Genomic DNA, 22908 nt, shown 5'->3' with positions numbered 1-22908 from the left:
TCATGGAGTGGTCGGCATTACTTAGATGCGTAGAATCCTCAAGGGGCCTTTAGAGATTCAGTGTTTTCTTTACACGCTTTATAACTAAAGAACTTTTAAAAATAATTTGGAAGTCCATAACATAAAAAGAGTCGCTCTGTTTAAAATGGTGACGAGAGCCACAGAACTCATCCTACTCAGGTTCCCTGCTCCTTTTTCTTCCCTTAAGGCAACCGTAGACATCTCTGGGGAGCAGCTGGGAAATGAGTTGTTCTGTACCAGGGATCAGAAAACTGCATTCCTTGGGCCAAATCTGGCCCACTGCCTGTTTTTGTAAATAAAATTATATCTGCACACAGCTACACACGTCCATTTTCCTATTGTCTGTGTTGATGCTTGAATTGAGCTGCAACAGGTAATTTATAAACTACAGAGCCTAAAATATTTATTCTCTGGCCCTTTACAGAAAAAGTTTGCCAACTCCTGATCTAGACTAAACCTTGTATTTCACCAATGAGAAAGCTGAGGTTCAGAGAATTTAAATAACATCTGAGAAACTACTCGTGATAGAACCCAAGTCTTGGCATACAGCTCCCATTGTCCTTCTGAAAAGGAGAATTAAAGAATGAACTGGCTACATGGCCTACCACAATATTTCTCAAAAGAACAGTGAACTAATAGCTCTGAACTTCCTTTCACTATTCAATGAAATATAGTTTTTAGTATCTTGTTGTTACTATTCTCTCTGAAATAAACTCCCGTTTTCCTATATTACTAATTTATTCTTCCCTAATTTAAAGACCAATTTTATGTTAAAATGGGAAGTGCTGTATATCCTCTCTGTGGAAAATCAGTTCCAAGTAGAGTCACCTTGCTGGTTCTCAGAGGCATCACATCCGCGGTTCCAGGTCACACTGCAGGCACTCTCATTACACCACCCCTACATGCCTGCACCTGACCCCGCCCTCGGCTCTCACCCCTACCCTCATCTGGCCCCCTTCATACATCGCTCCTATTAGTAGACACCGTGTACGAACTGGGGCCAGAAACAAGCTAGGGAAGACAAGTACGGAGCCGGCATAGCTGGAGAGCTGGACGTAAGGACTTGAGGACTGAGGGGCAGGAAAGGACACACAGGGACCTGCCATTCCGACAGGTGCAGGCGTGGCAGTCCGGCCACCGTGTCTCCCCCTCCCTTCAATCCAACTGTTCCACATTTGGGCAGAGAGAAGAGACACAAGGCAAGAAGCACACATTGCAGAGTTCTAAATGTGGTTCAGGCAGTACCAACTGGGAAGAGAGAAATTTCCCATAGTTCTCCAGAAGAATTTTAATGTAGTAAATTAGAGATCTGGACTTGACATGAATTTTGGACTGGTCTATCTGCCAATAAAACAATATTTAAAAACACAGTCTATTTTCTTCAATCCATATCACTTTTTTTCTAGAGCAATAAAGTAAATAAAGAAACATGAATAATAAACACTTATTTGTCACATTTCTTTTAAGGATGGCAAGAGGGTTTGTGACCAGTTACAAATGAAAAGGAAAAGGTTATTTTAATAGACGAATAAGAGACAAATGTTTTAAAATGTCAGAATAAAATTCCCATCATGTTTAGTTAAGACTTTTTTATAGATCACATGAAGTAAGGAAGAGAAGTGTGAGGGAGGAGCATAGAATAAAGATCTTTATAAGAAAATGGGACATTTAATCTTTTTTTATAAATGTACCAACCCACTTAACATATCCATTTCCACTGCTTTTGTATATCATTAGTTCCATTTCATATCATTGGCCATTTTGATCTCAAGTATAATAAAGAAAAACATATGTAAGGTTAAATTAAGATCTTGAGGGTGGACATTTTAGTATCATGCACTGACTTATCAAGTATTTATATAGTTGCTTATTATGTGGCCAGAACTGTTTTAAGAGCATGATAAATATTAACTCTTTCTTTAGTAGTTATGAAGTATATCTGAGAAAGAACTCAACACGAAAGTATAAAAGTTAGTACAGGTGGAAAAATAAGGAAAATATTATTGGAAGCAAGATGTAAGGGGTAAAATGCAAGCAATATGCTTGACAGCTGGTCCTTTCTTTTACTCTATTTTTCTTCTGCAGAGCTTCCCCTTTCCTGAACATTTCATTGCTTTACTTAGAGTATTTCCATGGGGGAAAAAAATTCCATGTCTAAAGGCTCAGCTGGCAGGGTACTTCATCTCCCCAAGGAGATTTACCTATGATAATTTAAAAAAGAAGAAGAAAAAGAAGACGTGGTTCCATAGTGAAGTGGTTAACACGTCTGCTTTACATGCAGAAGGTCCTGGGTTCACTCCCCAATGGAGCCACGGTCCATGGTCTACAGCCATGACACCCTGAACACACCTGATGTCTGAACTGAGAAGCTAAGCAGGATTGAGCCTGGTTAGTACTTGGACAGGAGAGACCACCTGGGAAGACCAGGTGTTGTAGGCATAAATAATAAAAAAAAAGAAAAGAAAAAAGATTGATTTTCCTTATTGCTGGGATTTAAAAGGAAAAAAATAATTGCTAACATTTACATAATGCTTTTTAAGTTATTCTATGTGCTTTTACTTATTTAAATAGGTATTTAAATATGTAATTGTCATACCCAAAATTTTATTTAATAACAATATTTGTATTTTCCAAATACCAAGAACTTTCCATAGCAGCTGTGATAGCCATTTCCTAGAACTGTAGTATCGAATTTTATTACTTTCCTTTCATCTATTAGAATCTTCTCTTTTCAAGAACATGTCCTATTCTTCCAGTTGGCTCTTCTGGGTCTTTCACGTGTCGCTAACACACATTTTAGCTAGATCCATAACTTCATCTGCACAAATGTGACTGTGTTTTCTTTCTTCCTTCAATTTGCCCACAGCTAACCAACTTTTTTATTCAAAGAATTCAGAGATCTAGCATTTTTGTCTTTCTTCCAGCTTCCTCTGTGTTTTGATCAGAAGTGTGCTATTGGCCCTGAATGCTTCATTGCTTGTAGCCAGCAGTGGTCTACGTGAGGTTTTCATGTGTTACTACTGTCTGAGCTCATCTATTCCCTGAGCTCATGCCTCATCCTCAGGTCTACTTCTTTCTAAAGCTCTTCTTTTTATTATATAAAATAAGTGTATAGATCGCCTTTCATCCATTTGTCTGACAAACACTGTGTATACTGAGCTTCTAGTATGTGTGAGGCACAGGTATAACCAATGATGAACTAAACAGACAACATCCCAGTTCTCGTGGAGCAACAAGGAAGTAGACAAACATTCTTTGAATTGTGCTAAGTGCCAGAAAGGAAATATTCAAGGTCACTGAGGGGAATAAAAAAGCAGACCTACTTAAAGTGGTCGAGAAAGGCTTTAGTCAAAAGTCATTGTAGCTGGGATTCTGAAGATTTTTATGATACGTTACCTTGATTTTCTCTTTGGCAACTTTTACCGTCGTCCTTCAGCCATTTCTGAGCATCCTTTTACAGAGATGTCTTTCTCTGTTAGCAAAACTCCTAGATTAACACACCCTTCCTTTCACCTTTACTTAAAACTGGGAAGACTTGCTTTCTTTGTTGTCATCTCTTGCCTTAGAAATAGAAGAGCTCTTTCTCCTGGTGGTCCATGCACAGGGACATGAGCCACTAATTGTGCTTTGTTACAGGGTCAAAATAAAATCCCCTCAATAGATGGCCATCCCCACTGCCCAGCCAAACTCAGCCATTTGGAGAGAAACTTGGCACCAGTGGCCATGTGACAAATTTTATCCTCAGAATTTTTCTGATCCAGTCCCTTCCCAGCCCAATGTATTTTTTCCACACTTTCCTTTTTATTTCTGAATTTCTTCTCTTGCCTTTATCTCCTCTGAGTGGTATGTCAAGGCTCTCTAAACCGTCCTCCACTCTTACATTCTTAATGGATTCTCTCCATTCATCTTGCCTCGTATAGTAGCTTACACTTACGTAGTACTTATGATGTTCAGGTATTATTCTAAATACTTTACACATATTAAGCTAACTAATTTACTATACACAACGATGTAACGAGAGAGTTACTTTCTTTAGAACCATTTTAAGAATGAAAATAAGGCACAGAAGAAAGAGGAAACTGAGGCACAGACAGATTAGTAACTCACCTAAGACCACACAGCTAGTAAGAGATGGAACTAAAATTCAAACTCCAAAATCCATCATCTTAAGTATTTTTTTTACGTTGCCACTCTTATATTTTTATAGTTCCAACATTTTTCTTAATTATGATATTTTTTCATCTCTCATTTGTTCTGCCCAAATTATCATTTTTTTGAGAAATTAATTTCTTCTATTGGCATAGCAGGGTTAGAAAAGAAAGTACAGCATCTCTCAATCTCTGTTCTTCTAAGCACATAAATACCGTGAATGCTATTGGTGGTTACTCTTTTTTTGGAAGAATATACCTGACTGCTTCCTTTTCTCTATACCACACTGGGACGCCACCTTGACTCCAACTTCTGCCGGAGAATCTGTTATTCTTATGTTCTTGAACATAAAGAACATAATTTCTCTTCGTGAATTTCTCTATATTGGAGTAAATTCAAAATGTCTATAAAACCCAAGCAGGTAATAAAAGGAAGAGAGACAAGCCATGTGTCAGAAACACAATGAAGTGAGAAACGGAAGTGGCAACTGATTCTAGACCTCAACCTCCCATGGATAGAACCGATTGTGAAGTTGTGTCCATGTACAAAATAAAGATTAAGAAATGTCATTCAGGAGTGACCGAGACCGACTGTCTGAGGCTCAGGGGGCTGTGGAGCCTCCGTGTATCATTTCCATGAAGGAATGCCAACTCGTGTTCCAGATCTTCAGATTTTCCCAGACAAGGCAGAGAGTTATGTTTTAAAATTACAGGTGCTAATTTTTCAATGATGGCCACCAATTCAGTTTTTACTCTTTGGCCCCCAGCGCAGGACCTCTGCTCTAAATACTCTCGTGTTCCATTTTGTTCATATTATCTTTACTTCCCTCCTTTTTTCTCCATAATTTCATGGAGTTCCTTTTCCTTATTTCCTAAATCACTTTTTAAACAAATAATTCATTTCCAACTTTTTATATTACTTTTATTACACTGGGAGAAGACAGGAAAGAGCTAAGAAAAAGTTTGAATAGATCCCTTCCTCACAGCTCTCAGAAGGAACCAACCAGGCTGTCACCTTGATCTCAGACCTCTAACCTCCAAAACGGTGAGAAATTAAATTTCCATAGTTTCAGGCATTCAGTCTGTGGTACATTGTTCCTGCAGCCCAAGTGGACTCATACACCCTCTTTCACTCTATGTTCAATACAGCAGCCAGAGTGACCCTGTTAAAACCTGAGTCAAATCATACATGTTCTCTGTTAATGACCCCCAAAGCCAAAGTCCCTTCACAGACCTTCAGTGACCTACCGTCCCTGTGACTCTTCTGCAGCTCATCCCTCACTGCTGCTCTAGCTGCACCAGCCTGTCTCAGCCTGCCTCCGGTCCTGCCTCTGGGCCTTGCGCTGCTGGGCCGCCAGCAGGAATGCCCTTGCCAGGATGCTCACCTGGTTCTGTCGCCTCACTTCAATCAGGTCTTTGTTCAGGTATGACCTTGGCTATTTTAGCTAAAATTACAATCCCTCGCAGCCCGCTTTCTATGCCCCTTGCCTGCATTCTTACTTCCCTTTGTCCATATTACTATCTAACATAAGGTATATTTTACTTATTATTTAATTTTATCTGTCATCCTGCTAGAATATAAATTCCACTGGGGACAAGGATTTCTAACTGTTTTACTCACTCATTTATCTACAGTGCCTGACACATAATCAATGTTTAGCAAATAGTTCTTGAATGAATAAATGATTTAATGAATGGAGAAATTCTCTGTACCAATTAGAACTTTTCCCCCCCCTAAATGAAAAGCCTCGGTGATATTATTAAATTCATCCCTTACTTTTCACAAATATATAACACACTATAACATAAAACTTTGATAGTTTTCTGGTGTTATTAACTTATTATACCATGTTTAATCACAACATAATATTATTTAAAACTTCTGTCAATGGCCACATACCCTGAACAAGCCCGATCTCATCCGATCTCAAAAGCTAAGCAGGGTCAGGCCTGGTCAGTATTTAGATGGGAGACCACCTAGGAAGACCAGGTGCTGTAGGCGTAAAAAATAAAAAAAATAAGGGATTATAAGCTGACAAGGTCCTTGCAATCTGTGAGGTCAACCAAGGGTTGACCTAAAAATAAATAAAAAATAAAATTCCTAATCAGCTCTGAAAGAGTACAAGAAATCTGTCTTCTTTGTAACTTCTCTTTTTATCATCTTCTTTCCCTGGTAAAATAAATCCAATCGAAAATAAATCTAATTTCTTTGTAGTTTCGAAGTTCCACTCATACCCACTCACAAGATTTCTTCTGTCATTTCATACATCTATTTTTACTTCATAGAATTTGAATTGCCATAGCCATAGTTTTTGGTTTTATCTCTGTGGAATTAATAAGCAAACTTTTCAGTGCCTTATGTAGCAAATGTACAGTGCTTTCCTGGTTAAGCTATAGATTCATGCTTTCTACATGAAAAAGGAATTCCAGACAATACCAAAACCATTATAGCTTTAATAGGATGCTAAAGATAAAGAGTAATACATTTCCTAATTTCCAAAGGTTAAACCATATTCTAAATTTGACAAGAGAGAGTTAGAAACCTTGTGTTTTTAAAAATGCGGCCTGGAAAAGTCTCAGAATGATTTTAAGCATCCAATGAAGGCAAATTGTAGCTTCCAGTCCTTTCCGTTTGGGTATGTCCCCAGGAAGCCCTTGAGCTAATTCCATTTTTTTTTTGAAGAACTTCTCTAAACTGCTGCTTTCCTCTCCACCATGTGATCCATAAGATTAAAAACTATGCCTTCCCTAAAATCCCCTCCATCAAGATTCTATGAACACTATTTACGCTGGACAAGGAACTGCTCACAAATGGTTTAACCTGTCATTGGTATACTATTCCTTGTTGGACTGTCTCCAGTGTCTAAGAAAACTATGTTTTTAAGCAACAATTCAGTCTGCCTTTTAGCTTCTAAAGGATTTCTAAGGAACCAGGTTACCAAAAGTGCTCTAGTAATTGAAGCTTCGATTACATTATATTCTTCGACTTAATTTCAATGGCTTCCAAAAAGTATTTGCCAAGTGAGGCCAAGGTGGGAAGCAGAAGAGATGCATAATCTTAGTCCTAAAAATGTTTTCCTTCTGGCAGGGAAGATCAGATTACCATCTTTAGAATATTGAGAGGCCAAAATATGCAAAAAACAGATCAGAAATGCAGGAGCAGTTCAGAGCAATGTGGTCAGCATACTCAGAGAAGGCCTCAGGGAAAGAGGGCAATGTTTTAACTGAAATGTAAGGATGAGTAGGATTAAGATTGATAGGGTGGAAAGGAGGGCACTTTCAGTCAAGAGAAATGACATAGGCAAAAGCATGGACATCTTTTCTGAGGATTCCAAATGGGAGATAAAAATCTTCAGCCTCTAGCCTTACCTCCCTTCCTCCAAAATGTGTGGTTGCCCAGCCCCAGGGGCTTCTGAAAGATCCCCAAGACTGAAGCCTATGCTTATCAGGTGAGAGAGCATGTGGAAGTCGGTCCCTGGAATAGTAGCGAGCCATCTTTTGGTGTCTCCACTATATTTTGAAGAAAATAAATAAGCAAATGTCAGATTCAAATAGATCCCTCAAAGGATAATTTTAGTTGACCGTTTGGGACTGGAAGCCTGTCTGGGCACGTACGAGCACACAGATATCAGTTACCTTCGCTTACTGGGGAGGAGCAGGTGTCTAAACAAAGCTGCTGCTCGCCAAACCGATTTCAAATGACACTGCGCTCCTCCACAGCCCCAGGGACTAGCGAGCATGCAGCAGGCCCAAGATCACCTTCTTTCCAGATGACTTTTGAGGACACCTGTTTTAAATTAACTGTCACAGTCAGTAGCTACATCTTAGCCTGATATTGTGTTACAATAATGAAGCACGAATTTATAATAATATAATAGTATTAAGCTTAAAACCTGGAGAAAGTGACTCTAGGCTTTTTGTCACAAGTTCAGTGACTTTTGGAATCTTAGTGGACTTCTCTCTGAGCTCCCATTTAACAATAAGTTAAGCAAAGGTGCAACATATTTTTCTTTATTATTTCTGTTCTATTACTTTTACCATTTGTTAAAGCATGTTTACTGAGTATTTACTCTGTGCAAAGCTTTCTGCCAAGTGTTCAAGGGAAGAAGAAAAACACAAAGATGAATAAGGCAGTTTATGCCTTCGAATAGTATAGAATTTTCTCTGATAACAAAAGTAAGTCTAACACTATAAGAGTTATAGAATATGCCAAAGGGAGGCTGGGGGTAGAGCGGTTAATTTTGAGAGAAGGTTTCTGCAATGACCGAGAGGCACTTTCTGAGTTGTGCTTGGAAGAACAGACACTAGGAAGAACATTCTGGCTTGGAAGAGAAATATTCCATGATAACAGAAGAGTGTGAACAAAGAAGTTGAAAAGGCATAATATATGTAGAAAATTATTGGGATCCCAGTGTGGTTGGAGGAAATATGATGAAAAACATGTTTTTAAAGGTAGGTTGAAAATAAATGATGGGAAAGTTGAATGCTAGGTTACGGAGATATATTTTTTTTCTGTATAGAAATAATAGAGAGTTACTCAAATTTTTGAGCAGGAAGCTATAGCATGATCATATATAAGTATTAGTATGTGAAGGGTGGCAGAATAAGTCACCTCAAAATATATCACTTTGGCACATGGATTATTTTGAAATGAAGGCAATTGAGAAGAAGCAGATAACAAGAAAAACTCTCTTCCTTCCCCCTATTTGCCTGAAAGCAAGACACACATTTGTAAAGGTGTCTCCCTCCCCCCTCTACCAGGAAGGAGAGAAGTTAATCCCTGGAGACAACTCTAGACCCTTCTCAGCCTAGATATGGAACCAAGTGTCTACATAACAGATTTTGCTAAAACTCACCCTTAAGTACCATTAGTTTCTTCATATATCTGCCTTCCCACAATTTACCCATATCTGGAAGCTCAAAGTTCCTTTCCTTTGTCTTGTACTTCTCTAAAAGTTTATTGTTCTTTTGCTAAGACGCTATATAACCCCAAGGTCTAACCACCCCTTTGAGATACTCATCACCAGGTTCTACTCTCATATGTATGTATGGTACACAGGTCAATAAACTTCCATTTATTTTTCTCTGTTAATCTGACTATAGTCAGTCTGATATACAAGATCCCAGCCAATGAACCTAAGATAGTAGAAGAAAAATAATGTTTTCCCTCCCCTATATATGCTACCAGGAATGTGAATGATGAACTAGAGAGAGAGATATATATTTTTATTTTCCAACTACAGCTGACATTCAATATTGTTTTATATTAGTTTCACGTGTACAGCATAGTATTTAGACATTAATATAATTTACGAAGTGATCCCCCCAATAAGTCTAGTACCCACCTGGCACCATACATAGTCATTACAATATTGTTGACTACATTCTCTGTGCTGTACTTTACATCCTATGACTATTTTGTAACTGCCAATTTGTACTTCTTAATCCCTTCACCTTTTTTCGCCCAGTTCCCAACTCCCTCCCATCTGGCAACCATTGGTTTGTTCTATCTATGGATTTGTTCCTATTTTGTTTGTTAATTTTGTTCTTTAGATTCCACATATGAGTGAGATCATATGTTATTTGTCTTTCTCTGTCTGGCTTATTTCACTTAGCATAATACCCTCCAGGTCCAATCATGTTGTCACAAATGGTAAGATTTCATTCTTTTTTATGGCTGAGTAGTAGTTCATTGTACATATTACCACAACTTCTTCATCCAATCCTCCATTAATGGGCACTTAGGTTGCTTCTATATCTTGGCTATTGTAAATGATGCTTCAGTGAACATAGGGGTGCATACATCTTTTTGAATTAGCGTTGTTGATTTCTTCAGATAAACACCCAGAAGTGGAATTTCTGGATCATAAGTTCTATTTTTAATTTTTTGAGAAACTGAACTAGAGATTTTTTTTAAGGCTGGTTAGAAACAGCAATCACCATATTCCTAAATTGAGACGATGAAGGCCTCATCAGGTCCAGAAAGAGTAAAAATGGATAAAAAGAGGTAAATTCGAAATGTGGACCATGATCCAGGGAGGAACACAGGATGGATCCAAATCTTTTAATTTGAGTTGAGGTTTGCCTGCCATCTTCTACCATACTTTTCATGAGCATCCCATCTCATGGAATAGGACCTCAACCTATTTCTATTTCACAAATAAACTTAAACTTTCACAAATAAACTTAAGACCTTCTAATCTTCCCAGACCACAATTAGCTATTATGAGACTAAAACTGTCAAAGGCTCTGACTTCAAATCCAGTAAGTGGGAGGGCAGTGATATTTTCACATGAGGAAGGGGAAACAACAAAAAACAGTTTATGAGGAAAGCCACTGGGGGGCACATTTGATATTAAGCTGCCTGGTGGGCATCAAGGTAGGATCATCCAATGGTAATTAGAAATGCTCACTTGATGTTCTCTCATAGCATTTGACACAGGCGCTGACTCCTGTTTCAGGTACTCATGAACATTCAGGGTGATCTTTTGTTCTCTCTCTTTTTTTTTTAAGTTTATTGGAGTAACATTGGTTAATACAATTATATAATTTTCAGATGTACATTATAATTTGACATCTATTTATTCTATTGTGCGATTACTACTCAAAGTCCAGTTTCCTTCAGCTACCATATATTCGATCCCCTTTACCCATTTCACCCTTCTCCAACCGCCCCCCCCCTCCCATATTTGACCCCCTTTACCTTGTCTCTTCTGTTTGTTTTTATTCATGTATTTGTTTGGAAAGTTATCTATAAGAGAAATGTAAGCTTCAGTTCCAGTGAATCTTCCAAACTGAAGACAAGAAGATGGAAAATATTCTCAGAGATCAAATCTCATCTAGAATACTTCAACAGAGAACTGAGGAAAACATTACAGGAAATCTTGTAACAGAGCTATGAAGGACACAATCACTTGTCTGTTAAGAGTGAGACCAGGCCTTCGGCCTGATGGACCAGGATGACATTTACATATTTTAATTTTGTTCAAGGCTTTTATTTACCTAAGCGATTACCTTTGACCTATAATAATAAGTTATGCTTCCTTGACTCCAATCTTCAGATATCCTCTTTCTCAAAGATTCTGAGGGAGGATTTCACTTATGATTTGGAGAGTTCCAAAGACATGGCACTCCAAGATCACATCTCCTCTGGGCAGTCAGCACACCTTGCCTAGAGAAAAGAAGGGACAGCCAGCTTTGACCAAACAACTCATTCAAAAGTAACTGGAAGGAAAACAGTTAGATAGAAAATGTGCTGAAGAATTTCAAATTCCCCCGGTAATAAAACTAATACCTTCATGTACTTCTAGAGTAATTGTTAAAATTTTTATTGGTTAAAACTTTAAAAAGATTCAGATCATTGGAATACCTTTAAGTGATCTTGCCTAGCATCTAGATTATCATCTGAAATAATTTAGATAATAACATTTGCTTTTACTGCTTGCAAAACACTTTTGTAAAACATAATTTTGAAAAATGTATTCTTGAATAGCAAAAATGAAAATATAAAGCAAATGTTATATGTGGGAATTTTGATGAGATCATTTGCAGTTATACTTTAGCAGTATGTTGACCCAAGTGACATTTTATGATACATATTCCCTGCAAAGAAGCATTCACATCTAGGATTCCTGGGCAATTATAAGTATGTGTATGCACACGTGTGCATACGAATACCTTATGTGTGTTTGAGGTTTGCCTCTACTTACTAGAGAACACTTGCACAAACCTGACATGTAAGAGACAATCTTTATCATAAAGAATTCCCGATTCCTATATTATATAATTGCCTTACAGTTTAAGGAAGATAAAAACACCATCTAAAAGGAAAAATGTGTTTAGGAAATTCACTATACCACTTTTTGATTTTTAAGTGGTTTCCACAAAGTCAACAAGGGGTTAAAGTGTGTGTGTGGCTATTTCTCTTACAAAATAAATTAACAAATATATATAACAAAAATGTTTTAACGAGACTTAGTTTTATCCCTGTGTGGGTACTAAAACCAAACATTCTCAGGATACAAACTTTCCAAGCACGGGAAAACAAACAATAGCACTCTTCGTAAAAATACCTTCTTGCTTCCAATGAGAATGACTTTAGGCAGTTACATCTCACCGTGATGCAAAGTCTCAAGATGCAGGGTCACTGTGGCTTTAGGAATGGAAAGTTCAGCCCCTTTCTCAGGGCCTTGGAACATTGTCTCAAATTCAGTCCTGTCTGTCCAGGCCTCCTCATCCCCAACTCGTGCCTCTCATGCGAAATCTCGTCTAAATCTGACAGCTCTACCAGGTCCTATACTCGGTGGAAAAATACCATCTGTACGTGTTACTTCCCATCCACCACGGCTGGAAGACACTGATGACACGTAGTGCTCCAGACTTCTAGAGTCCTTTCCAGTAATTAACTATTTTTCATGGCAGGTGTCCATGAATCACTCCATCCTATAATAGGTGGTCAGGCCGAGTTCCAGGGATTCAATGAGTTAGCCCTCTGAAAACTCATAACAGAGGAATGGCAGAGCCAGGTTCAGAAGGTGCAGTCCCCAAGAGATGGGTCGCCCCACATGTGAACTCACAAGAGATTAAAACATGGCCTCAGGTTCAACCACAGGAGAGATTTTTTTTCATCAGCTAAATATAGTGACCCAAACTGGACAACAGCCAGTGCTCAGGGTGCCAGCTCCAGGGGCTTACACAAGAGCCCTCGAGGACCCTTAATTACCACAGGTGGGTTGCATAGTTCTCTTAAACCTCTTCTAAAAATAGACCTTTAATGAGTTGAACTCCAAGTGTTGATTGTCTTGTCCTTTTAAAATTCAGGATGAAATGAGGTAGTGGGGAGGGGAAGGAAGAAGAGCTGGTTATATTTGAGAAATCAGACATACATTCAGTGAGTCGCTGGGGAGTGATTTCGAAAGTTGACTTTCTTCTTAAAATTTCCAACAGACATCTATTTCATTTTTTCTTTACAGTCATCTCTGTTTTGTAAAAGCCTGAGAAATGTATTTGGCAATCTGTAATTCCTCTCCGCCCCAGGTCTTAGAGTTGTGTGTTTGCAGCCTGGAGGCCTCAGTCCCACGAGGGGCCTCTGACCTCCTTGGGTGCAGAGGGGGAGGGGTGATAATACACAGTGGGTATGAGCAGGGGCTTTGAAGCCAGATAGACCCAGAGTTTGAATCACGGGTTCACTCCTTACTTCTGTTTCCATATGAAAGCCTCAAGTCATACGTTTCTACCTCAGAAATAATGATACCAAACCCTCTTCATACAGATGCTGCAAGATCAGATGAGGGAACAGTGCAGAGTGGTTATCAAAGGACCTGGCTCGTGATACCATCGGTACAACGTTAAGGGATCTGGTTTAGCATCTCAGGAATCATCTGGAACAATTCAGGTAATCGCAGTTGCTTTTACTGCATCTAACCCACTTTTGTAAAGCGTGATTTGGTATGGGGTACAGAGTACCAGGGACAGCATTCATTTTACTAGATAGCTAGTCAGACATGAGCGGCAGGGGAAACAGAAGAACAGGGGCCCAGCCTAGAGATTGCCCAAAGAACATCCCAATGCTGGTGGAATGCTGGGTACGCACATGCGCACTAAGCAGAGTCATATAGCAGCCAGGTGTCAATCAAAATGACCTCATATGTCAATCATCTAAGAATGCCTTTGGAACCACCCATCATGGCCCAAACATAAGACAGATATTCCACTTCTGGGCCTTTTTTGTGGCCTTTGTGGCCTTTTTGTGGCCACTTACTGTTAGATATTATGGTTACCGTCCTCTGTTACAGCTCTTCACTGGGACCATGTGCCTCCTTGGGGCGTTCTTTGTCTTTCTAATATATACTTTTCATAAACCTTTTCTAAATTTCATTGACTTGTGATTCTTCACTGTGTCTATGAGGAAAAACCAAGGAAAGATGCTCACGAGCTTCTGCATCGTTATCCCTCTCTCTCCGAACTCCGATTGGCCCCAGTGGTAACAGCTTTGCAAATGGCGGAGGTTCCATGGAATAATCCACAGAGAGTAACTCATTTTATGACTAACAGAAATACCAGAGAAGATCTTCTTCTTAATTGGCATTTCAAACGTCCCCTGATTTTTAAATTTGACTCCCAATTTAAAGACTTATGAGTTTTCTTCCTTGCTAGAAGCTGAGTCTCGCATTAAGGCAGCACGCCATTAAAGTAGCTGGGCTGCAACGAAAGGGCTCCTTGTTTATACGTTCACCATTTGCAGTCTTACATATTTTCATGTGCCTTCTCCTCTTCCTCAAAAGCAGAAGCCATATCGACGCTTCCCTCATTCCCTGCTTCCCCCATCTAGCAACTACCCAATGTTCATTGAACTCTTAGTCAATTAGCTATTGGACGCATGTGGACCAGTCCACTGCTAAAAGATTTGTCCTGAGAAACACAACCTAAAAGGCGAGTTTCCCAGCTCATCAAAGCCACTCTTGCCACCCAAATTCCTGCATTTAAATATAGTCCTCAACAAACAAAGAGCTTTATTTTGTGCCACCAATGCGCCCTATTTTGTTTGACTGTTTTTGTTTTAATCCATTTCTACTTCTTTGCTTTTTGTTCCTATAAACTCTTCTAAAAAGAATTTTTTCCTGAGACATTTTGCTTTCCTGAGGCCTGGCGGGTAAGCTTGTATGGCTTGAATTTTGTTTATGTGCTTTTAAAATTCTAATTATAACTCTTTGGGGAGCTGCTCTGCAAAAGGCTGTATAAAAGAAGAGCTGGATGGGTGGACTGACATGCTGGCAGGGATTAAACATACATGTCACTTTGGGACTGAGTGCAGCTGCCACAGCTAATGCCACAACAAACACCCTGGGGCAAAGGTTTGCTGTGATATCTTGTTATATTTTCCTGAGTGCTTAGAAGGAGACCTGAATAAAGGAAAGAGCATGCAGCACTGCCTCTTAAAGCTGATTTAGGGGCATCAAGGAGTCCCCCAAAATAATCTCCCTACCTCATTTCCTGCAAACGGTCCAAGCTTTTCATTCTATTATTAAAAGGTCAAGTGCAGAATCCAAAAATCCCTGCTAAAGTCCTGGTGAGCCACTTCATAAGAGACAGTCACTGACTGGTGAGCGACGGCAATAAGGAGACAAAATGAAGTCAAGCCTCTAAGAAGGACAAGCTTTGGAGTAGGGAATTATTTATGCATTTCGTTCCTGGCCCAGTCCAACAAGGATAAAAGATTTTCTCCTTCAGGACATCCACGAAGGAGCCTGAGGACTGCCACCCCACGCCCCTTCCACCACCCCCGTTTTAACTTAGATCCTATAATCTACCATGAACATCCAGCCTTTGGGCTAAGAATAGCCTTTTTCCCTGAGTGACTATTTTTTGTCATCGTTTGTAAGTGTAGGGGCTGGGGGGAAGGCAAGGAGAATGGCAGGTTGCTTACACCCTTGCTTCTCAAACTGCACCGCGGATCACCCTTATCGCACCGGGGTACTTGTTATAAATGAAGCTTCCCAGGCTCCACCCCAGACCTTCTGGGTCAGAATCTGTATTTTAGCAAGGTCCCTAGATGATGTGTGTGAACAGTAAAGTGTTAGAGGCGCCCAATCTCATTTTTGTATAGATTGATTTATTTTGGGTGTGGATGTTAGACAGACAATGGATTGTTTCTGGATGTTGAAAGAGGATATAAGGATACCAGAGACTGCACCCCGTTCTATTTCTTGGTGGATTTACCTGAATGTTCCCAACAGCTTGTCAGCCCTAAGCAAAGTCACTTTACCAGTTTGTCCTTATGTTTGCTGGGTCAATACCCTCTACTTGCCAATGGCCATATCTCAGTCACTCCCTATGCTGGTGTCTGTCCAGAGGGGAGGGGAGTATCTTGCAGACACTTGGGCCTCTACCTGCTGCTCTGCTCTCCCTCTGCCCCAGCTGCTGCTGTTTGGGGACCACCTCTGCCTCAGGTCTCTAGAGCTTTAATGCTGATGTGGACACAGTCTCCAACCTCCTGCAGAGAAAGAGGACACAGTCCAGACTTCCAAGTCCCAGAGCAGCTGCACTCCAGGCTGCTGTCACCTGGAGCTCTTTGCCATCTGTTTAGTGGTCTCTAAAATTCTGCCCTTTCCAGTGAGATCATTTCCCAAGTGGCCACCGCTTTTCTGGAGAGAGGGCTCAGGGAACCAGAGGATTGGGAGAAGGAAGAGGCCTGTGCAAGGTGGTGGGAATTCATGGCCAGAGGGCAAAGCTGGTTCCAGGGTGTGGAGGTGTTGAAGAAGAAATTCAGCATAGGGAGTCTATCCACCATTGAATAAGAAGTGTTTTGTTTTTGTTTTTGTTATTAACTTTTTCTGAGCTGAGCCATAGTAGGAGGCTCCCTCCATTTCTCCAAGCAAACCTTTAGTAAAGTCCACTGTCTCCAACTCTTTGGCAAGAGAGCTGAGGTTAGAGGACTATGTCTAGCCTAAAGTCAGGCGGTGTGGTGAGAAAAGACATCACTTCGTCTTAGAAGGCCCACCACCAGCTGGCTACGTGACCTAGATTTTAGTGGAAGCCAGAAGTGGGTAGAACAGTAACTTTGAGAGTGTGAGTCCCCAGAATTCATAGAAACCTTAGAGAGATCACTGTATTTGCCACAGAATGTGGGATGGGGGAGCCTGGAGTGATTTTTCTGATTAAAGGAATGGGTGCCCCCAGAAGAGTGAAGGGACTTGACTTAGCCAGGAAGCATGAAGGTGCTAGAGGGTAAGAGGGTTTTGGCTGAGTTGAGGTCAAGGACAGCCACTGACACCTGCCTGTACTTGGACCTAAGGAAACTTTCATCATTCCCTAAAGTCCCGCTTCCGTCCCTTTCCTTTCTGCCCCCTCTGTCAGATATATATGTGTTTGAACCGTAGATCTAGGTAAAGTTCATGTTCCCGCCTGTGGGACCCCAAGGCCTTAGAATCATCAGTAATGCTGAGCGCTGGTGACCCGTAAGAGGGCTTTGTCAGGGGATCTCCATGGGAGAGCCACCAAGCCGTGACAATAGCATAGTTGCATCTCAACTGAGCTGCAGCCAAGAGACATGGGACAAGAGAAGTTGAGTTTACTTCCCCGCCACAATGCAAGCATGAAAAGGTCCTGGTCTTTCTTGTTTCTGGGATTTCTCTTTTCTCTCTCTACCCAGCCCACCGCCGACCAGCACACAGACGATTCGAGGCAATGACTAAACCTTCTTTTGTGTGAAAGGACTGCTACAAACCTGTGTAGCTGATTAGGGCAGCAGATGCTCAGTTTTCTTGGCTCAGACCTATAGCACTCATCATCTACCCAGAAGCCCAAAAATCTATCACCACTTCACTCTTGGTCTGCAGTCTCCAGTGGTCCTCAGACTTTGCAGGCATGAGAAATACCTGGGGCATCCATTAGGGGCCAGCCTAGCCACGATTTTGAGGCTGTAGGTCTGTGGACCACGCTGCAGGGGGTCTCTTTATGCCAGAGCTTGGCCTTCAGTTTCCCAGTGTCCAAGCTCCCTGACTCCAGGTCTTCTTTCTGGAGCCATTAACTTTTGTTCCTACGTGGCCTTCTAATTATTAAATCCCCTTCGGGGTAGTTCATTCTTTTTGCTTCTGGTATACTATTGTTTGGACACCTATTTCACCAGCTTAGCCAGGGACCCCTTTATTTTCCTTGATCTGTTCACATTATTTTTTTCTAAAACCCTCTTCTCATTCCTAGTAATTCTGCCTTTCCTCTGGCTTCCTCTCTCCATTTAACCCTCTGGAAAAAAATTCACCTTGGTAATAATCCCCTATATGCAGACAAAAAAAATGAACCAAAATAAAACACATGTACATTTTAAGGGAGACTTCTTTTTACAATTATTTATGCATTTTGTTCCTTGCCCAGTCCAATGATTAACAGAGAAACCTCAGACTCATGGTCCAGGAAGGATCAGTGACAAATTTCACCTATTTCAAAATTGGTACTGTGGCCAAATCATGTTTCCTGCAGATAAGGGGCTGTTCTCAAACTGCTTTCACTGTGAGACCAAAAACCCTGAAGTTGACTATTTCCAGTCACCATTACAGGAAAAGTGTTCTACTATAGCAGTTAATAGTTGCCTGCCTTCCTTATTGTAAATGAAGAATGAAATGCTTTGAAGAGTTGTATTTACTAAAGGAGGAAGAAAGTGCTTAAAATATATTGCAATTCAGGGGGAAAAAAATCATTTTTAGCTATAAAATTGAAGTTTTGCATTCAAATCACTTTTTACTCATTTAAATCTTTTTGGTAAAGTTCCCAAAGCTTTAAAGGGAAGAGAGTGAGGAATTAAGAATTGAAGCTTTTATATATCTTCTTGGGCAAGGCAAACAAAAGAAAAAAATAAACAAATGGGACTAAATCAAATTGAAAAGCTTTGTAAAGCAAAGGAAACCTTCAGCAAAACAAAAAAGCAACTCACTGAATGGGAGAAGACATTTGCCTCTGACACATCTGTTAAGGGGTTAATATCCAAAACGTATAAAGAACTTATGCAAACAACACCACAAAAAAAGAAAAAAGAAAAGAAAAAAAAAGAAAAACAATCTAATTTAAAAATGAACAAAGGACCTAAATAGGCATTTCTGCAACCAGGGCATACAGATGGTCAAAAGACGTATGAAAAGATGCTAAGCATCACTAATCATCAGAGAAATGCAAATTAGAATGACAATAAGATATCACCTCACACCTGTCAGAATGGCTTTCATCAATAAATAAAAAAAACAAGTGTTGGCAAGGATGTGCAGAAATAAGAATCTTTGTGCACTGTTGATGAGATTGCAGATTGGTACACTATGGAAAACAGTTTGGGGGTTCCTCAAAAAATTAAAAATTGAACTACCTTATGACCTAGCAATTGCTCTTCTGGATATTTATCCAAAGAAAACCAAAACCACTAATTCAAAAAGATATACACACCTTGGTGTTCACTGAAGCGTTATTTAGAGTAGCCAAGATACAGAAGCAACCTAAGTGTCCATCAATAGAGGGTTGGATAAAGAGGTTGTGGTATTGGGAAGTGGGTGAAAAGGAGGAATGGATTAAAAAATACAAATTGGTAGTTACAAAATAGTCATGGGAATGTAAAAAAAGAGTAGTGGCGCATATATACAATGAAATATTAATCTGCCGTAAAAACATGAAATCTTACCATTCACAACAATATGGATGGATCTAGAGGATATTATGCCAAATGATAAGTCAGACAGAGAAAGACAAATACCATATGATTTCACTTACATATGGAATCTAAAGAACAAAATAAACAAAATGAAAACAGACTCATAGATACAGAGAATAAACTGGTGATTGCCAGATGGCAGAGCAGTTGTAGGGCTGGGTGAGAAAGGTGAAGGAATCAAAAAATACCAATTGGTAGTTACAAAACAGTGACAGGATGTAAAGTACAGCATAGGAATATAGTCAACAATATTGCAATGACTATATATAGTGCCTGGTGGGTACTAGACTGCTTGGGCGGATCACTTCATTAATTATATAAATGTCTAACCACTATTCTGTACACCAGAAACTAGTATAAAATAATACAAAAATAATATTAAAAATATAAAAATAAATATAAATATAAAATATATATAAAAATAATATTGAAATAAATTAAATTAAATTGTAGAAAAAATAATTGAAGCTTTTAAAATTTGGTAAGAAAGGTCATGAATTATACCCGAATCATCTTAATAGTTTGGTTTTAAATGTATCTTCCATAAATATGGTGTTGGGTGAGATTGCTTAAATTCCTCTTCTTTAGAAAAGAGCTATGCTTTTATAGAAAGTAGGAGGGAAAAGCAATAGACCTAATTTCCACTCCAGGTAAAAGTCAAGGCCCCTAAACCAATGCAGCATGACTGCCACCTAGTGGCAGCATATCCTCATCACAGAAGTCCCGCCTGTTAGAAGTGGAAGTGAGAGACGTTGCAGAATCCACTGGACTGCAGGGCGATCTGTAAACTAAACCCACCACTGACAAGAGTAAAATTGTATTTCCTATAAAGTCAACTCTCATAGATTCTAGGGCTATTGTAAGATACACACACACACACGTATACGTGTGTGTATATATATATTTGGATGCAACTTCAAATAAAGTTATATAAGGATATGTAAACCGCCGTTTTGACTCTTAGGGAGTTTATTTCACACAGGCCCCAAATGGACAAATGATATATATCCGAGGTTCAAGTTCTCTATTAATTTAATTCTAGTTTAGAAAACGCTTTGTGATTTTTCCAAAGTACTAAAATTTTCGGATTTTTGTATCGCTGGGATCAGCAAGGACAGAATAGGGAGCTGAGTCAGATCTCGGCTCCGCCACTGAGCAGGTGCGGGCGGGACCTTCAGTAAGTGCTCCATTATTTGCCCAACTTGTTAAACAGAGGAGTTGGAGTAGATTCTCTCTGAGATGCTCTCCATATAAAGATCTAAGACCTTCTCTATTTCTTAATTTCCGCCCTAAGATGGAGCAAAAGGTTTTGGAATTTTAGCTGAGCTGCTCCCTTCCCGCTGCCTCCCTGCCCCGCCCCCCCCCCACACACACCCTCATGATTAAGGGTAATTTCAAGGCTGACCCATTTTCATAACCTGATTCCACCCTGGCACCTCCTGGGAAGGGAGAATATCTCAGAAATATATCAGCTGGCCCTGCTGGTCAAATTATTTTTGCTATTTGTCATTCGCACGTATTGGTTAGTACAGCGATCTTTTCAAATGAAGTCAGACCCAGAAGACAAGAAGGGTTTAAATGAACACACAAGATCCGAAAGTATGAAACCATCCATACTTTTTTTTTTTCGAGTTAGCAGCTACTCTTACAAACTTAATAACAAAAGCTGCTGTGTTCGAGGTTTCATTTCAGAACGTGCTTTCGTTATTCAGAAATCACTGCCAAGACGATTAAGCACGACCTTTCCATACAGTTGGTGCCTCTCTTCACCAGCGCAAACAGCACCTGTCACACTAACCCTCAAATGCAGATGTTTGCATATTTTTAAGCCACAGTGTCTTAAAATGGTAAAGTGAGTGCTGAAGTACAGGCTTTGCAGAAGGGAGCATAATATCACTCACTTACTCTTGTTTGCATTACTTGGTAATAAAGCCGTACTGCAGTTCTAGGAAATTAGGACACATGCCAAAGCACTCTTCTGAAACCACACATACATGTGCTTTCTTAAAACGATTGGAATAATGCACAGACACTACTGTGTCTCAAAGCATGTTGATTCACTGTGACAAGAGGTGTTTGATGAAACGCCAGTGGGCTCCGTCGTCAACGAAAAGCGTAATATGCACCACGTGTGTGCGATAGCTTCTGCAACACCACATGATCATTTCCAAAAGGTCCCACTCTCTCCGAGTTAAAAAGAATCTTTTTACCAGTCGCTACGAAGGTGAGGTAAAGGAGGGTCAGGAGCAACGGAACCCCAAGAATAGCCAATAAGCATTGAGAAACAATAATAAACCCCAGAGGAATGATAAGTCAGTCTGCTTTTATTATCACCACACACCAGCAGTTCCGAGCAAGGTCAGTGATAACACTCCTCCAGCAGGGCAGACCACCCTCGCTCCCCCTTCCTCCCCACCCCAAACCCTACTTCCTGCACTGTCTGGACTCTGGTTAAATGTGATGTGACTAAGAGCCATACTCCTTTCTAGTTTTTTAAAAATAGGTTTCCTACTTCATGTCTCCTAATTTCAAAGTGCTATTTTATAAGTTAGAAGATACAGAAACAACACAAAGAAGCATTAGAAAGTTGTCCATAATTTCACTATTCAGAGCTGCTTGCAGCATTTTTTGGCACTTCTTTCTTCTATCGATTTTTTCTTTCCATGCTTGAAATTATTTGTATACTTATACTAAAGACCCTTAACAAATCACATATTAAAAGGCTGCGTAATAATCCACTCTATGGTTGTGTCATACATTTCTTAACTATTCTGTTAATGTTATACATTTAGGCTGTTTCCACTTTCGTAAGATAATATAATGGTGAAGATTACTATATAAACATCGTATTTGTGTAATTATTTTGGTCAAAATTCCAAAAGAATGGAATTTTGCATTTCTTATAAAAGCCTGAGAAATTATACTGCTAAATGGCCAATTTTCACACCCAGAGCAGAGTAAGAGTATGCTGATCACTATAGACCCCACTAACATTGAGCATTATCAAGGGAGTTTTGGGGATGGAGGGGAGAGAGGGTTACTTATTTATTTTATTTTTGCTAATTTGATAAGCAAAAAAATTTCTCATTGCTAATATGATTTATACTTCTTAGGTTATCAGTGGGATTTTGCATTTGCATTTTCTCATTTAGGAATTTCTCTTCAAGTCATTTTCTCATATAGACAGTCACCTTTTTGAACTTATTTTTTACTGAAAACTACATAAAGAAGCACTGGTTTTTATAAGGTTGCATGCCTATGAAACTCTCATATTAAAAAGCAAACTAAAGTGTTTTCCAGAGTGGCAGACAAAAAAAAAATAGATACCAAAAACAACCTATGGTGTCATCGGGAGGAAGGAGCAGGAGTTTGACCTCCCTTGGTGTTGGTGCCATTTGTTTCTGCAAATGTTGCCTAAAGCAACATTTTTTGTTTGTTTATTTGTTTGGGAGGGTTGTGTTTTTTTCTTTATTATAATTTTTTTTCTGTACTATCTCAAGGCTGTCTCACAGTAAGTTAGAAAGCTACCAAAACCCTCAACTGTTCTTC

At 39.6% G+C, this 22908-nt stretch overlaps 1 protein-coding gene and 1 pseudogene across 1 annotated transcript in view; both read left to right on the top strand.

The window, feature by feature from the left end:
- Nucleotides 1-22908, top strand: part of DAPP1 (dual adaptor of phosphotyrosine and 3-phosphoinositides 1) — a 74953-nt gene that overhangs the window by 2814 nt on the left and 49231 nt on the right. Inside the window, exon 2 of the mRNA XM_036227668.1 lies at nucleotides 13441-13563. The gene's annotated coding sequence lies outside the window, so the exon portion shown is untranslated. The remainder of the gene's footprint in view (nucleotides 1-13440; nucleotides 13564-22908) is intronic.
- On the top strand, nucleotides 6054-6171 carry LOC118609181 (annotated as a pseudogene).

Source organism: Rousettus aegyptiacus, unplaced genomic scaffold (genome assembly GCF_014176215.1).
Source record: "Rousettus aegyptiacus isolate mRouAeg1 unplaced genomic scaffold, mRouAeg1.p scaffold_m13_p_10, whole genome shotgun sequence".
NCBI classification, from domain to species: Eukaryota; Metazoa; Chordata; class Mammalia; order Chiroptera; family Pteropodidae; genus Rousettus; species Rousettus aegyptiacus.
The sequence above is the reverse complement of the archived record's forward strand: the minus strand, read 5'-3'. Positions and strand labels throughout refer to the sequence as shown.